This window comes from Danaus plexippus (assembly GCF_018135715.1).
Source record: "Danaus plexippus chromosome 29 unlocalized genomic scaffold, MEX_DaPlex mxdp_36, whole genome shotgun sequence".
NCBI classification, from domain to species: Eukaryota; Metazoa; Arthropoda; class Insecta; order Lepidoptera; family Nymphalidae; genus Danaus; species Danaus plexippus.
Window position 1 is genome coordinate 1,787,784 of NW_026869857.1, and position 19,531 is coordinate 1,807,314.

The window sequence follows — 19,531 nt, forward strand, 5'->3', positions numbered from 1 at the left end:
CTGTCCGGGTTTCAGACCAGCCTTTCCCATAGTCGGCGATAACGCCCCCTTGTGGGCGCTGGGCCTAAAGAGCAGTAAAAGACTCAGAAACAAATGGGATCGTTGTGTATAGGCATGGGGGTGATTTGTAATTTCTTTTAGTTAGGATAAATAATAAGAGTTTTTCAGCAGATGAAAAAATTTTGGCCATAAAAAAATTATACACACACTAGGCATTAGACAAAATATGTTTGGGAACCCCTGATCTAGACAGACAGACAGCCTCAAGTTATTTTCATGTTGCATCCGTCATTAATGCTGATAGCGCCGATATATATTTGATTAAGAATTTAAATTATAAACATTAAAGATATTTGAAACTCCATGAATATTCATGAAATATTTTTGAATTTAGAAAACGGATTTTAAATTCAATTTAGACAAAATTTTTTTAGAGCGTCACTCTTCTACGCAGATTCGTTACCGCTCGCTGATATTTTATTATCTTTATCTTTAAAGGAAACACAGAAAACGGGAAAAGATATATCTAAATCTGTTGTAAACGATACCATAGAAAAACGTGGCCAAACATATTCTATGGAAGATACATAACAACAGTCCTTACTCGTGGTATTTGTCAGAAACCAAACGCTTGGTTATATTGTTAGTATGTTCGTTTGTGAGCGATAATCTTAGTAACCTTGGAAGCAAATTAAAGTGTGGCGCTGAACCGTGATAATCACCAGAGAGGAAAAGTGTATGGGAGTCTTATGTCTCATTAACGACAAACGATTTCTTAATTTTCTCGTCTAATACTCGGGTAATATAGAAGCTCGATGTGGTGAGGTATGAGGGATATTGATGGCGAGAATATGCTTTATGTTGGACCACTAGAAGGTTATATGCCCTAAAATAACAATTTTCCAACGGCTTCCGAGTGACCAGGGTGATAGTTTCTTGCCATTGGGAGCCATTCTTGCATATGAGTTTTCTATAAAACAAAATATGCCGAAGTATTGTCTGAATTTTTTACGACCGTTGAAGAGAATGTCCAGAAAACGATCTTAAACAAGACATTTGGACCTCGTTCGTCGTTTAAATGTTACGTAAAAATCATCGAAACGTGAACTAATAAAATATTCCAGCTGAATCCGAAAAAGAGTCTAAAAAAAATTATGTATCTAAATTAATTAAAAAAAATGTTTTGCACGAATAATCACTGTATTTCGGGATGAGCTAGTCAAATTTGATAAGGTCAAAATACACACATATAAATATATATATATATATATATATATTTAGGGAACACGCATTTAATTTGAACCAAGGCTTAAAATTCCCGAACGCACCCGAAGTGACGTCAAAGCGATAACATCTGGTTTGCTCACTTTTACGCGGGAAAGTATTTTGTCGACGTGACTTGTGTCTTTGTAAATTGAATTTAACTTATTTAAGGTGTTTTGATTTAAGATAATAATGAGTTTGTTCTAGTTAAATGTACTGGCTTTATAAGACAACTTTATTTTTTTAATAATTTTGTTAGAAACCAAATTCCGAAGTGGGATACCATTGACGTTCACACACGTAACAGAACGGAACCGATTGGGCGTTTTATATATATTATTATAACATTTACGGAGGAACTTTCAGTATTAAGTACGGAGGGACTTATATTAATTATAAGATATCTTTGTATATAAAGAAAAGTCTTGTTAGTTACACTGTTTATGACACAAGAGCGGCTGAACGGGTCTGGCTGGGAATTGGTGGAGAGATAGCGCGGAACAAGGGAAGGGACTTAGGGTAGTCTTCAGCCGATCGAGAAATAATAAAGTATGAAGATAAAGCCCATATTCATCTTATTTGCTTTCTTTAAAGAGGAATGGGTTTTTTCCCGGTCAGATATAACACTTCTAACTCTGAAAGTCGCAGGCGAAGTTGCGGGCAAAAACTAGTATGTATATACACACGTTATTATAATAACGTTGACGTGAACGTAAAAGCTCGCCTCGACCGTACATCCGGTTGTCTCCGCGTGTGAGTGACCCGACCGACAGCACAGCGTCCAGCTCGCCTCACTCGGTCATGTGCCGGTCACAGTTATATATTGAAAGTTTAAAAAATATTTGTTCTGTTCAGTGCGTGACGCGCCGCGACATGTTCACGAGTTAGCTGTGATTGTTCTGGTTTAAAACAGATATTGATGGGACATTAAATAGCTACCATAGACAATCTCATCCCCACCACCGGCATAGCGTCCAAGTCGCTTCACTGAACAGTGTACACGTTGTGTACCAGCGCTGTTGTCTCCACCAACTCTGAGCTTAGTGTTAGGAAGGATCCTATATCAGCTGGCGGGTCCCACTCGTCGTCCCACTGTTATATCCTGAAATAAAGATACATCAATTATACCTATTTAAGACATTTTCGTAATTGGTATAATTTGAAATGTATATATTTTATAAGTTAATAAGAATTTTATATATAGTCTTTAATGTGAAGTCGGCTTTTGCTTTTCTATGTAAAATGAAGTAGATATTAAACCGCTGCTGGAGTTTAATAACAGCGCCCTCTAGCGTCGGATCTTTGTTGTATATAGCTCCAATTCAGTTTAAGAGATGGCGTTGTGTCTATATATATAAGGTCGTTTTTTTTAGTAATGAAAATTCTTCAGCTAATAAATTAAAAATACATCAGAAACACGTTTCTTATAGACAAAAACAAAATTATTAATAATAATTTTGAAGTAAACTATGTTCTTTTAATTTAATTTTTGTATAAAATTCACACTATTTATGCACGTCTGAGATTTTTTCTTTCACAGAAAAACCGGTATAGATATATATTTATGAAAGTAAAAATCCGTATTTATATAATTTCTTTTTTTCTTACATTTATTCCGTTTTTCTCATTTTAATTATATATATATGCGATTTTAAAAGGATTTAAGTATTTATTATTATAATATAAGACTACCCACCATTTAAACTGTACTTGTCCTTCTCTTTATCATCATCTCTAACTTCTACGTCAGACGTATCTCTCCCATCTCTTCCATCTCTATCTCTCTTCATCTTCTTATTGGTGCTCCTGACATCCTGTATCTTAATATCGTAAGCGTTCTTCTCCTGTCTCATTATCTTCTCCGCGTCCGCCTTCTTCTCCACGACTGTTGTTACGGCACCTGATGATTATAATTTAAGAGTTACAAATGTATTTATAAACACAAGTTAAACCACATTATACGTATATATAATATATACGTACATACATTTAAAGAGATAATTCAGCTTCTATATTATAGGCTTTTAGTTTCCAATTGTATTAACTATTAAGAGAGGAACGTGTGAGCACTTCATATATACATATAATGAGACAGTAAAAAATCGAATGTCTATACATTAAATATTTTTGTTGAAGTGTTGAACACTGTGCTCGATAGGTGGCGTTGATAAAATACGCCATCAACCTAGATCGCGGTGATAAGATTCCCCGTTGTTTAATGACTACCACGCGGTTCGCAATTTGTTCTTAATACATCAAACGGAGCCGTTACATCAACGTCCCGTCTCCAATTTCTATATTCGGTACACCTACCCTTTGGCGAAAGGAAACCAAATACCTGGGCGTGACGCTAGACAGACCAATGTCCTTCGAGCCACACATCCAAAAGGTCAGGAACCGAGCCTACTTCGTCCTCGGTCGTCTCTATCCTCTTCTATGCAAGCGGAGTAAGATGTCACTTAGAAATAAGATGACGTTATACAAAACTTGCATAAGACCAATCATGGCCTACTCGAGCGTAGCATTCGCTCATCGTTATGGGAATCTGAGACCCCTCCAGATGCTCCAAAACCGCTTTCTACGCATGATGACGGGTGCCCCGAGATATACGCGTATCGCCGACCTACATAGAGACACGGACCTCCCTACAATAAGACAATACCTCAAAATACTCTCCGTGAGATACTTTGACAGAGCCGCCACTCATCCCAATCCTCTGGTGAGAGAAGTAGTAACATACGTACCGAACCGATATTACAAAGGTGTTAGGAGACGCCCTAAACACGTGCTCATCGACCCAGACGATGACATCACAGTCAGTAATAGGATCACCGTGTCGGTAGATAGCAGTGTAACAGTGATAGGGTTACACTACACACAGATGCAACACTCACCGCACTCGCCGGCAAGAGCAAGGTCCCCGCTTCCGCACGCCCCCTTGTGGGCGCTGCAGGCCTAAAGAGCAGTAAAGGACTCAGAAAAAAATGGGATCGTTGTGTATAGGCATGGGGGTGATTTGTAATTTCTTTTAGTTAGGATAAATAATAAGAGTTTTTCAGTAGATGAAAAAATTTGGCCATAAAAAAATTATACAAACAGTAGGCAGTAGACAAAATAAGTTTGGGAACCCCTGATCTAGACGATGCTTGCTAACTAGAAAATAAGAAAACTACAAAAGTTCCGTCATAAAACGTATGGTAAGGTGTGTAATGTATATAATGTTAATATATGTATAAGTAAAAATAAAACATCTGCTTTTCTGAACCACCTTAACTCTATCAATAGCAAGATTCAGTTCACTATAGAATTAGAGGCAACTAATTCCTTGATATTTTTGTCATTAGGAACCCTGACAATACTTTGGGTCATACTGTTTATAGGAAACCCACACATACGGATAGGTAACTCAATGGTAACTCACACCACCACTCTATCTAGTTAGCTACCGTTGGCATATCTTTGTTTCAAGAGCCCAACACCTTTGTTGTGCTGACCATCTAGAGGCCGAGCTGCAGCATGTAAATATGTTCTTACCACCTGCCGCGCCTCGCCGGCATCGCAAGAAGCACTTGAAGCCACCCACAGTTGAGCGACAACTTCAACTTGCAGAGAGCTAATGCCATAAGACGTCACTTATTTTGCTCTAATCAAAGGAATATTTTTTTATTTCTATTAATATAAATAAAAATCGGACGAAGTAGCGGACGCAGCTAGTACAAAATACTTCCTTATCAGTTGTTAACTAGTTAATTTAATTATAACAACTATATTATCATATATATCGGATTTAATACAAATTCGTTGTTTAAAGAGAGAGAGAGACGCCAGCTCGCTGACGTCACTAATGTCACTTCTTCCAGAACGTTCCGTGATATTTTAAAATAAAACTTCAATTCCTCTAAACGTTCTTGTATTTCTCGAAGGTTCTTCATAGTCACATTCCTCAACGGTCCGCGCTCACTGAACTCTGCCGTCTTGCGTCCCGACGTCGTATTTATGCCAGAATTCAATCATAGTTCTCTTCGCCTCTTAAACAGTCTTAGATTTCGTTTTACTTTTACAATAACTATGACTACCAATAAGTTTTCATAATAACTGATGACAGCCTCAAGTTATTTTCATGTTGCATCCGTCATTAATGCTGATAGCGCCGACATATATTTGATTAAGAATTTAAATTATAAACATTAAAGATATTTGAAACTCCATGAATATTCATGAAATATTTTTGAATTTAGAAAACAGATTTTAAATTCAATTAAGACAAAATTTTTTTAGAGCGTCACTCTTCTACACAGATTCGTTACCGCTCGCTGATATTTTATTATCTTTATCTTTAAAGGAAATACAGAAAACGGGAAAAGATATATCTAAATCTGTTGTAAACGACACCTTAGAAAAACGTGGCCAAACATATTCTATGGAAGATATATAACAACGGTCCTTACTCGTGGTATTTGTCAGAAACCAAACGCTTGGTTATATTGTTAGTATGTTCGTTTGTGAGCGATAATCTTAGTAACCTTGGAAGCAAATTAAAGTGTGGCGCTGAACCGTGATAATCACCAGAGAAGATAAAAGTGTGTGGGAGTCTTATTTCTCATTAACGACAAACGATTTCTTAATTTTCTCGTCTAATACTCTGGTGATATAGACACTCGATGTGGTGGGTATAAGGGATATTGATGGCGAGAATATGCTTTATGCTGGACCACTAGAAGGTTATATGCCCTAAAATAACAATTTTCCAACGGCTTCCGAGTGACCAGGGTGATAGTTTCTTGCCATTGAGATATGGCATATGAGTTTTCTATAAAACAAAATATGCCGAAGTATTGTCTGAATTTTTTACGACCGTTGAAGAGAATGTCCAGAAAACGATCTTAAACAAGACATTTGGACCTCGTTCGTCGTTTAAATGTTACGTAAAAATCATCGAAACGTGAACTAATAAAATATTCCAGCTGAATCCGAAAAAGAGTTTAAAAAAATTATGTATCTAAATTAATTTAAAAAATTGTTTTGCACGAATAATCACTGTATTTCGGGATGAGCTAGTCAAATTTGATAAGGTCAAAATACATATATAAATATATATATATATATATATATATTTAGGGAACACACATTTAATTTGAACCGAACCTTAAAATTCCCGAACGCACCCGAAGTGACGTCAAAGCGATAACATCTGGTTTGCTCACTTTTACGCGGGAAAGTATTTTGTCGACGTGACTTGTATCTTTGTAAATTGAATTTAACTTATTTAAGGTGTTTTGATTTAAGATAATAATGAGTTTGTTCTAGTTAAATGTACTGGCTTTATAAGACAACTTTATTTTTTTAATAATTTTGTTAGAAACCTAAATTCTGAAGTGGGATACCATTCACGTTCACACACGTAACAGAACGAAACCGATTGGGCGTTTTATATATATTATTATAACATTTACGGAGGAACTTTCAGTATTAAGTACGGAGGGACTTATATTAAGTGTAAGATATCTTTGTATATAAAGAAAAGTCTTGTTAGTTACACTGTTTATGACACCAGAGCGGCTGAACGGGTCTGGCTGGGAATTGGTGGAGAGATAGCGTGGAACAAGGGAAGGGACTTAGGGTACTCTTCAGCCGATCGAGAAATAATAAAGTATGAAGATAAAGCCCATATTCATCTTATTTGCTGTCTTTAAAGACGAATGGGTTTTTTCCCGGTCAGATATAACATTTCTAACTTTGAAAGTCGCAGGCGAAGTTGCGGGCAAAAACTAGTATGTATATACACACGTTATTATAATAACGTTGACGTGAACGTAAAAGCTCGCCTCGACCGTACATCCGGTTGTCTCCGCGTGTGAGTGACCCGACCGACAGCGCAGCGTCCAGCTCGCCTCACTCGGTCATGTGCCGGCCACAGTTATATATTGAAAGTTTAAAAAATATTCCTTCTGTTCAGTGCGTGACGCGCCGCGACATGTTCACGAGTTAGCTGTGATTGTTTTGGTTTAAAACAGATATCGATGGGATATTAAATAGCTACCATAGACAATCTCATCCCCACCACCGGCATAGCGTCCAAGTCGCTTCACTGAACAGTGTACACGTTGTGTACCAGCGCTGTTGTCTCCACCAACTCTGAGCTTAGTGTTAGGAAGGATCCTATATCAGCTGGCGGGTCCCTCTCGTGGTCGCTGTCGTCCCTGGACCAGGGCGCCGCCCCAGCCGACCACACGCTCTGCTGTTATATCCTGAAATAAAGATACAATACATCAATTATACTTATTTAAGACATTTTCGTAATTGGTATAATTTGAAATGTATATATTTTATAAGTTAATGAGAATTTTATATATAGTCTTTAATGTGAAGTCGGCTTTTGCTTTTCTATGTAAAAAGAAATAGATATTAAAACCGCTGCTGGAATTTAATAACAGCGCCCTCTAGCGTCGGATCTTTGTTGTATATAGCTCCAATTTAGTTTAAGAGATGGCGTTGTGTCTATATATATAAGGTCGTTTTTTTTAGTAATGAAAATTCTTCAGCTAATAAATTAAAAATACATCTCAAACACGTCTCTTATAGACAAAAACAAAATTATTAATAATAATTTTGAAGTAAACTACGTTCTTTTAATTTAATTTTTGTTAAAATTCACACTATTTATGTATGTCTGAGATTTTTTCTTTCACAGCAAAACCGGTATAGATATATATTTATGAATGTAAAAATCCGTATTTATATAATTTATTTTTTTCTTAAATTATTCCGTTTTTCTCATTTTAATTATATATATATATGCGATTTTAAAGGGATTTAAGTATTTATTATTATAATATAAGACTACCCACCATTTAAACTGTACTTGTCCTTCTCTTTATCATCATCTCTAACTTCTACGTCAGACGTATCTCTCCCATCTCTTCCATCTCTATCCCTCTTCATCTTCTTATTGGTGCTCCTGACATCCTGTATCTTAATATCGTAAGCGTTCTTCTCCTGTCTCATTATCTTCTCCGCGTCCGCCTTCTTCTCCACGACTGTTGTTACGGCACCTGATGATTATAATTTAAGAGTTACAAATGTATTTATAAACACATGTTAAACCACTTTATACGTATATATTATATATACGTACATACATTTAAAGAGATAATTCAGCTTCTATATTATAGGCTTTTAGTTTCCAAGGTGTTTTATGGACAAGTTTTTGCCCGTGACTTCGTCGAATTGTATTAACTATTAAGAGAGGAACGTGTGAGCACTTCATATAAACATATAATGAGACAGTCAAAATCGAATGTCTGTACATTAAATATTTTTCCAAAAAAACGATAGGAGATAATTAAATAAGAGTCATGGAACCCAAAAATACAATTTTTGGAATTTTTGTGTGTTTGTCTGTCTGTCTGTTACGTTATAACTTAAAAACTACTCAACGGATTTGAACGCGGTTTTCACAGTTGGATTACATATAATTAGGAGCATTGTCAAAACTTTGTTTCGTCAAAATCGGTTAAGGGAAAGAGAAGTTATGGTCAATTGAAAATTTACTTCAAGCACTGCTTCAAAACTTTTGAAACACTACTTAATATTGATAAGTTATATATTATATAATATGAAGTTAATAGTTAATTAGTTATATTAGTTACTAAAAATATGTTCTAATATATGTTAATCTTAATATTAGGTAAAACTTATGAGAGGTAACAAAAATAACAAAGAACGCAGTGCGCGCGGGCGCTGTTGAAGTGTTGAACTGTGCTCGATAGATGGCGTTGATAAAATACGCCATCAACCTAGATCGCGGTGATAAGATTCCCCGTTGTGTAATGACTACCACGCGGTTCGACACTTCATTGATTCACGGACACCCCGCGATACATGCGTAACGCCGACCTACTTAGAGACATAGACCTCCTTACAATAAGACAATACTTCAAAATACTCTCCGTGAGATACTTTGACAGAGCCGCCACTCATCCCAATCCTCTGGTGCGGGAAGTAGTAACATACGCACCGAACCGATGTTACAAAGGTGTTAGGAGACGCCCTAAACACGCGCTCATCGACCCGGACGATGATATCACAGTTAGAAATAGGATCACCGCATCGGTAGATAGCAGTAACAGTAGTAGGGTTACACTACACACAGATGCGCACACACTCACCGCACTCGCCGGCGAGAGCGAGGTCCCCGCTTCCGCATGTCCCTCGCGAGAGGGCGTCGGAGGCCGCACCTGGCAATCCTTCCTGTATCCACGACGTCCTTAGTTCCGTGGTCCGAGACTCACTTCTAACAGGCGCCTTTAGAACGTACGTACACCCTAGAGGCCCTTCAGGCCCCTTTGTAACGGACCGGTCCCAGCACCGGCCCTCTCTTCCGGTGACGCTGTAAAAGCCGCAGGGCTAACAGCATTATACATTTAAAAGAAAAAGAAATCATTGTTTTCTGTTGGTTGTTGTGGTTGTCTATCATTAATTATCATCCCTTTTCTGTATGTAATTATTTTAAGTTTGTTATATATATGGTTACGCGAAAAGCGACCAACACGCGGGCGGAGCCGCGAGCAACAGCTAGTGTAATATACATGTCAACCAGCCGTCAGCAACTTTAGTTACTTCATATAAAACAAATGTTTTCGTGCGTAATTACAAGAAAAAAAAAGAATTTATTATAAAGTATATCACACTCTGATGTCTGACCTACGTTTTTTGTAATTTTCGTCAAAATTAGTTCAGTATATTTTAATCGTATGAACAGCTTAAAGTTTTTGAGTAATATTATTTTTTTTGAACTTTAAATATACATATACACACACACACACATATATATATATATATATATATATATACATATACATATACACACACACACGTATATCTACATATATACATATATATATGTAAAAAATTAATATCTATCATCTGTCTTAATACACTTCTCCCACACCAACACACCGTCAGTATTATGGTGTAATGTTAAACCACTGATGAGGTTCGCGTGTGCCAAGCGTACGGAACGATTGTTAAGAGTACAGATACAGTACATTATACCTCCATACGAGCATAATCGATTTCAAAACCCACAAACTGTCCGGGTTTCAGACCAGCCTTTCCCAAAGTCGGCGATAACGCCCCCTTGTGGGCGCTGGGCCTAAAGAGCAGTAAAAGACTCAGAAACAAATGGGATCGTTGTGTAGAGGCATGGGGGTGATTTGTAATTTCTTTTAGTTAGGATAAATAATAAGAGTTTTTCAGTAGATGAAAAAAATTTGGCCATAAAAAAATTATACACAAACTAGGCAGTAGACAAAATATGTTTGAGAACCCCTGATCTAGACGATGCTTGCTAACTAGAAAATAAGAAAACTGTGAAAGTTCCGTCACAAAACTTATGGTAAGGTGTGTAATGTATATATCGGATTTTATTATAAATTCATTATTTTAAAGACAGGACGCCAGTAAGTTCCAGTAAGTTCCAGATATTTTAAAATGAAACTTCAATTCTTCTAAATGTTCTTGTATTTCTCGAAGGTTCTTTATGCTCCGCACTCGCTGAACTCTGCAGTCCCCTGTCGTGCGTCCAGACGTCATATTTAAACCAGAATTCAAACATAGTTCTATTCTCTTTGATTTCGTTTTACTTTTAACAATAGTAACGACGACCAATAAGTTGTTATAATAATTGATGCCAGTTATTTCCATGTTGCATCCATCATTGAAGCTGCTTGCGCCGATATATATAATGTTAATATATGTATAAGTAAAAATGAAACATCTGCTTGTCTGAACCACCTTAACTCTATCAATAGCGAGATTCAGTTTACTATAGAATTGGAGGCAAATAATTCTTTAGCTTTCCTTGATATACTTGTCATTAGGAACCCTGACAATACTTTGGGACATACTGTTTATAGGAAACCCACACATACGGATAGGTAACTCAATGGTAACTCACACCACCACTCTATCCAGTTACCTACCGTTGGCATATCTTTGTTGCAGAGAGCCCAACACCTTTGTTGTGCTGACCATCTAGAGGCCGGGCTGCAGCATGTAAATATGCTCTTACCACCTGCCGCGGATCGCCGGCATCGCAAGAAGCACTTGAAGCCACCCACAGTTGAGCTACAACTTCAACTGGCAGAGAGCGAATGCCATAAGACGTCACTTATTTTACTCTAAATCTGTTGTAAACGACACCTTAGAAAAACGTGGCCAAACATATTCTGTGGAAGATATATAACAACGGTCCTTACTCGTGGTATTTGTCAGAAACCAAACGCTTGGTTATATTGTTAGTATGTTCGTTTATGTGCGATAATCTTAGTAACCTTGGAAGCAAATTAAAGTGTGGCGCTGAACCGTGATAATCACCAGAGAGGAAAAGTGTGTGGGAGTTAGTCTTATGTCTCATTATCGACAAACGATTTCTTAATTTTCTCATCTAATACTCGGGTAATATAGAAGCTCGATGTGGTGAGGTATGAGGGATATTGATGGCGAGAAAATGCTTTATGCTGGACCACTAGAAGGCTATATGCCCTAAAATAACAATTTTCCAACGGCTTCCGAGTGACCAGGGTGATAGTTTCTTGCCATTGAGATATGGCATATGAGTTTTCTATAAAACAAAATATGCCGAAGTATTGTCAGATTTTTTTACGACCGTTGACGAGAATGTCCAGAAAACGATCTTAAACAAGACATTTGGACCTCGTTCCTGTTATTTTACGTAATGTTACGTAAAAATCATGGAAACGTGAACTAATACAATATTCCAGCTGAATCCGAAAAAGAGTCTAAAAAAATTATGTACCTAAATTAATTTAAAAAATTGTTTTGCACGAATAATCACTGTATTTCGGAAAGAGCTAGTCAAATTTGATAAGGTCAAAATCACACATATAAATATATATATATATATATATTTAGGGAACACACATTTAATTTGAACCGAGGCTTAAAATTCCCGAACGCACCCGAAGTGACGTCAAAGCGATAACATCTGGTTTGCTCACTTTTACCCGAGAAAGTATTTTGTCGACGTGACTTGTGTCTTTGTAAATTGAATTTAACTTATTTAAGGTGTTTTGATTTAAGATAATAATGAGTTTGTTCTAGTTAAATGTACTGGCTTTATAAGACAACTTTATTTTTTTAATAATTTTGTTAGAAACCTAAATTCTGAAGTGGGATACCATTCACGTTCACACACGTAACGGAACGGAACCGATTGGGCGTTTTATATATATTATTATAACATTTACGGAGGAACTTTCAGTATTAAGTACGGAGGGACTTATATTAAGTGTAAGATATCTTTGCATATAAAGAAAAGTCTTGTTAGTTACACTGTTTATGACACAAGAGCGGCTGAACGGGTCTGGCTGGGAATTGGTGGAGAGATAGCGTGGAACAAGGGAAGGGACTTAGGGTACTCTTCAGCCGATCGAGAAATAATAAAGTATGAAGATAAAGCCCATATTCATCTTATTTGCTTTCTTTAAAGAGGAATGGGTTTTTTCCCGGTCAGATATAACACTTCTAACTCTGAAAGTCGCAGGCGAAGTTGCGGGCAAAAACTAGTACGTATATACACACGTTATTATTATAACGTTGACGTGAACGTAAAAGCTCGCCTCGACCGTACATCCGGTTGTCTCCGCGTGTGAGTGACCCGACCGACAGCACAGCGTCCAGCTCGCCTCACTCGGTCATGTGCCGGTCACAGTTATATATTGAAAGTTTAAAAAATATTCGTTCCGTTCAGTGCGTGACGCGCCGCGACATGTTCACGAGTTAGCTGTGATTGTTCTGGTTTAAAACAGATATTGATGGGACATTAAATAGCTACCATAGACAATCTCATCCCCACCACCGGCATAGCGTCCAAGTCGCTTCACTGAACAGAGTACACGTTGTGTACCAGCGCTGTTGTCTCCACCAACTCTGAGCTTAGTGTTAGGAAGGATCCTATATCAGCTGGCGGGTCCCACTCGTCGTCCCACTGTTATATCCTGAAATAAAGATACAATACATCAATTATACTTATTTAAGACATTTTCGTAATTGGTATAATTTGAAATGTATATATTTTATAAGTTAATAAGAATTTTATATATAGTCTTTAATGTGAAGTCGGCTTTTGCTTTTCTATATAAAATGAAATAGATATTAAACCGCTGCTGGAGTTCAATAACAGCGCCCTCTAGCGTCGGATCTTTGTAATAAATAACACTAACTTCGTTTAAGAGATGGCGTTGCGTATAAATATATAAGGTCGTTTTTTTTGTAATGAAAATTCTTCTGCTAATAAATTAAAAATACATCTCAAACACGTTTCTTAAAGACAAAAACAAAATTATTAATAATAATTTTGAAGTAAACTATGTTCTTTTAATTTAATTTTTGTTAAAATTCACACTATTTATGTATGTCTGAGATTTTTTCTTTCACATCAAAACCGGTATAGATATATATTTATGAAAGTAAAAATCCGTATTTATATAATTTATTTTTTTCTTACATTTATTCCGTTTTTCTCATTTTAATTATATATATGTATAGACAATTTTAAAGGGATTTCAGTATTTATTATTATAATATAAGACTACCCACCTTTTAAACTGTACTTGTCCTTCTCTTTATCATCATCTCTAACTTCTACGTCAGACGTATCTCTCCCATCTCTTCCATCTCTATCCCTCTTCTTCATCTTTTTGGTGCTCCTGACATCCTGTATCTTAATATCGTAAGCGTTCTTCTCCTGTCTCATTATCTTCTCCGCGTCCGCCTTCTTCTCCACGACTGTTGTTACGGCACCTGATGATTATAATTTAAGAGTTACAAATGTATTTATAAACACAAGTTAAACCACATTATACGTATATATAATATATACGTACATACATTTAAAGAGATAATTCAGCTTCTATATTATAGGCTTTTAGTTTCCAATTGTATTAACTATTAAGAGAGGAACGTGTGAGCACTTCATATATACATATAATGAGACAGTAAAAATCGAATGTCTGTCCATTAAATATTTTTGTTGAAGTGTTGAACACTGTGCTCGATAGGTGGCGTTGATAAAATACGCCATCAACCTAGATCGCGGTGATAAGATTCCCCGTTGTGTAATGACTACCACGCGGTTCGAAACTTCATTGACCGTGCGAAATTCTCATGACCGTGCGAAATTCCCACGGATAGCATATTAAGTGACCTTAAGTCACAAGGCCTGCCCGCGCAGGCGGTACACCGTATGTACCGCCCAACTAATAAGCGGCCATTTAATATGCCCCGTCCACTTGGACAACACCAAGGAGGCGAAGGCCATTTTCAACATTAGAACCGTCTGCTAGCTGTCCGGTCTACAGGTAGAACTCCCGCGTGGTCGTGGCATCCCAGGACAGTGTCATCGCTGCCAATGCTACGTCCACTCAGCCCGTTTCTGTAACGCGCGCCCGAGGTGCGTTAAGTGCTTGGGTGATCACGGAACTACAGACTGCCCGCGCAAGACACCAATGGAGGATGTCCCTCCGAGCTGTGTTCTGTGTCAGCAGTCGGGCCACCCAGCGAACTATCGCGGGTGCTCGAAAGCGCCGCGCAGGGCAAAGCGAGGAGGGAAGAAATCCTCGCACCAGCCGAAGGCTCCTTAAGCCTCTAGAGCTCCGCCCTCTGCCCCTCAGGCCCCAGAAGCCCCTCAGGCCCCCCATGCACCGACGGTAAATGCCTGGCAACGGAAGAAAAATCTCACCGTACCAAACGCGTCCGAAACTGCCTGCTGCTGTTGCTGCCCGGCGAGTTGGCCAAGCACGCAGTCAGTGAAGGGACCAAAGCCGTCACTAAGTACACCAGTTCCAAGTGAAATGTTTCGTTATTAAATAACGAAAAAAAAAAAACACATTATAACATAATCATAAAGCAACACTTATAATAATTATCACCTATCATATAGGAGGTGTATATGTGATTTTATAAGATTATAAAAAAGGCCCTTTTCAGGGCCACAAAATGATTCCCATAAAATAATAATAATAATTATATTATTATTAATATAAGTTTCAACACATCGAATGATCATCCAGCTCGATATTATTCTTTCAATACATTAAAATATAGTTAGTTGCTTAATATATATATCATTATAATATATTGTATCTATTAAAGAACTGATCGTCGACTTACGATAATTTATGTATATGATAAAATCTGTATAACTATAATATCAATATGGATACGTAGAAGATATTCTAGAATATAGATATAATTGAATAGAGTAATGAGTTGATCGTGTCGTTTTTAAAAATTCTATATAATTTGTGTGTATTTATATAAGGGGTTTTCCAATAGGGACGCTTGAACTTTGACAGCTGATTGCGGCCATGTTGTTTGAGTGACAGCTGTCAAATGCAGTGTGTTATATTCATTCCGTCCTCCCAAACCACCATGGCAGGTTACAGTGTCGAGCAGCACGTGCAAATCATAAAATTGTTTTATGAAAATGGGTCTTCAGTTCGAGCAACGTTCCGCGCACTTCGCCCGTTTTACGGTCGCGATGATCGTCCTGCCGAGTCGACTATCCGTCGATTGGTGGACAAATTCGAGTCAACCGGGTCAGTTAACAATCAGCCGGTTCCCGTGCGTCAACGTAACGCGAGATCTGCCGAGAATATTGCCGCTGTGCGCGACAGTGTCCTCGAAAACCCGCGGCAGTCAATTCCGCGTCGCGCACAGGAACTCGGCCTTTCGCAGACGACAACTTGGCGAATTTTGCGTTGTGACTTGAGCCTGCACCCGTACAAGATCCAGCTGACCCAAGAGCTCAAGGTTAATGACCATAGACAGCGCCGTGTGTTCGCTGACTGGGCATTAGAGCAGTTGGAAGTTGACGCCGATTTTGGCAAAAAAATCATCTTCAGCGACGAGGCGCATTTTTGGATGAATGGCTATGTCAACAAGCAAAATTGCCGTATTTGGGACGAGACCAATCCACACGAGGTTCACCAAGTGGCAATGCACCCGCAGAAAGTGACTGTTTGGTGCGGATTTTGGGCCGGAGGCGTGATTGGTAGGTATTTTTTCGAAAACGATAATGGTGTGGCCGTCACCGTCAATGGTGAGCGATACCGGTCGATGATAACCAACTTCTTTTGGCCTGAAATCGAGAATATGGATCTGGACAACATGTGGTTTCAACAGGACGGCGCTACGTGCCACACAGCACACGCTACGATGGAAGTTCTGCACGAGCAATTTCTGGACATGGTCATCTCGCGCGGAGGCGACGTGAACTGGCCACCGAGATCGTGCGATTTGACCCCGCTGGACTTTTTCTTGTGGGGTTTTCTTAAGTCGCAGGTCTATGCCAACAAGCCGCAAACCACCGATGCCCTCAAAGTCAACATACGCCACGCCATCGATCAAATACAGCCCGATTTGTGCGCCAGAGTCATCGAAAATTGGACCTTTCGTGTGCGCGCCACCAACCGAAGCCGTGGCGGTCATTTGAATGATGTCATATTCCATACATAATGGGGTCGATAGACCTTCCAAATAAAAAAAAAATTTCGCAAATATCTTTCCTACATGTATTTTTTTTTGCATTTCAAAGATCAAGCGCCCTTAATGGAAAACCCTATATATATATAAATACGACGATCAAAATTATTACAAAACGACAACTACTATACTACTCATAATGCTAATTACGAAGACGACGGTGTCGATTTAGTGACTAGAAGCCGAAACCCGAACGCCTCGAACGATCCCCGCCGACCGCCTTCGGAGTACGTATATAAGAGCCCGTCGGTTTTAAAACGGCTGTCATTATAGTTCGATCGTCGCTGTAGTGCACAACTGTCCGTCGTTTCGCCGTTCCGTGTAGAAATTACTGATAGATTAGTAGTAGTAGTATTATTATTATTACTACTTTTTATTAATAATGGCTCGTACTAAACAAACCGCTCGTAAATCAACCGGTGGTAAGGCACCACGTAAACAGCTAGCCACGAAGGCCGCCCGTAAGAGCGCACCGGCAACCGGAGGAGTGAAGAAGCCTCATCGTTACAGACCCGGTACTGTGGCACTTCGTGAGATCCGTCGCTACCAGAAGAGCACGGAACTTCTCATCCGCAAGCTACCCTTCCAACGTCTAGTACGTGAGATAGCTCAAGATTTCAAGACCGATCTGCGTTTCCAGAGCTCTGCGGTGATGGCTCTGCAGATCGATAGATATGTATAAGTAGCAATAACAACATATTAATATAATACGCGTGTAAAAAAATAAAATATTGGACGTAATGTTACGACGAAAGTAAAGTATACAAAATAATAATAATAATAGTATTAATAATTACATGAATTCTGGAAACAAGTCGAAACATGTCCCCCATCGTGTCGTCGGCTTTACTTTGTAGATGGCACTTTCAACTACTGCGCAGGTGCCTCTCTTCAGTTTCTTTCTAAGAACGATTGTAAATATGTTTTATTATGTATATGTCTATTTATTTTTTATTCATATTCATATGTATATATAAAAAAATATATATTTATATACATATTTATAACAAAAAATTTAAGAGAAACATTACTCTAGAGGCACGACGGACAGTGTGTCGCGGGGTCCGGGGAGGGCGATATAGTACCCCGTCCCTCGCCCCGTACATCCACACCACCACATCGTACGTTTCCCCCCACCAGTAAACTACCGGTATACACTATAAAAGGAACGCATTTGTATCAGACGATTTTAAGAGAGCGAGTCCGACCTCCGCACGGTGCAGACGTGCGGCAAAGTGTTCCGATGCTGATTGTTAGTGTGAAAGTGACAAAGTGATAGAAGAGGTTAGAAGATCAACGTGTCCGGCGTCGATCACCGCGTGGAAAAAAGACAAATCGATGTTGCCTCCGCCGCTCTACCTTAGAACCAACAAAAGCTGGAACGATATTTCCAGCTTACTTAACGACAAGAATATTAATTTTACGTCAGCCCGGAACACGGCAGTAGGGATCAAGGTCTCTGCAGCCACTCCAACCGACCACCGTGCATTGACGGCGATGTTACGGAAGAAAAATATAGAGTACCACACCTATGCCCTCCCGGAGGAGCGTAGGCTTACCGTGGTCATCAAGGGTCTCCCCGCGGAGATACCTGTAAACGTCATAAAAGAGGACCTTCAGTCCCAAAATCTGCCGGTGTTGGAAGTGCATCGAATGCACAGGCCCAACAAAAAACCATTCGATATGGTTTTAGTCCACTTATCTCTTACCCCGGAAGGTAAGAGAATATATAATATATCTTCAGTTTGTCGATTGTCGGGCTTGGAAATCGAGCCCCCGAGAAACCGCGGCGCCCCGGGGCAATGCCACCGATGCCAACTATATGGCCATTCGCAGAGGTTCTGCTACGCACGCCCGCGCTGCGTAAAGTGCCTAGGCGACCATGGCACATCCGACTGCAGCAGGGTCGGGCCTACGGAGGAGCCGCCTAGCTGCGTCTTGTGCGGCCAGCAGGGTCATCCCGCGAACTTTCGCGGATGTCCCAAAGCGCCGCACTGGGCGAAAGCTGGGCGGAAACCCAACAAAGCCCAGGAGCCGGCTCCCATCCCTGCTGCCCCTCCTGCAAAAAACGCCTGGCATAGGCCTAGCGTTATTAACGAACCGACAGCAACCCAGGCCCCTAAGGCACCCATGGCCCCTCAGGCAACCCAGGCCCCTAAGGCAACACAGGCCCCTCAGGCACCCGCGCACATACCGGCAACCGGCCTCGCAGCTGACTTGCAGTTAGTCTGTGACTTCGCGAGTCTTATAGACCCCGCGGAGGTGCAGACGTTCGCTGCCAAGCTGAGGGCCTCCGATGGCAATCCTCAGGCCCGCATGCTGGCAATGTGCCAGCACGCGGGCATGTTGAGTGCCATGGGAGCGTTCAAAGCCAATGGCAATTAGTACTTACGATTAGGCGTCCCAGACACCCCTCCTAGACCCTGACAGTAAACATATGACCGACAGTACAGACATAAAAGTCCTCAAGACACACAAGACAACAAGACACAAACACACCGCCTTCGCCGGCGAAAACGAGGTCCCGTTTCTAACACGTCGCTCCGGCGTTCTGCCGTCGGGGGACGTCATGTATTCCAATATCCAAATCATCCTCCACTACAACGACGTCCTAAGCCGAGGTCCTGCCTCTTAGAGGCACCCTTGGGACGGGCGTATCTCTATGTCGGGCCCTTTGGCCCCGAATTAAACGGGTAGGTCC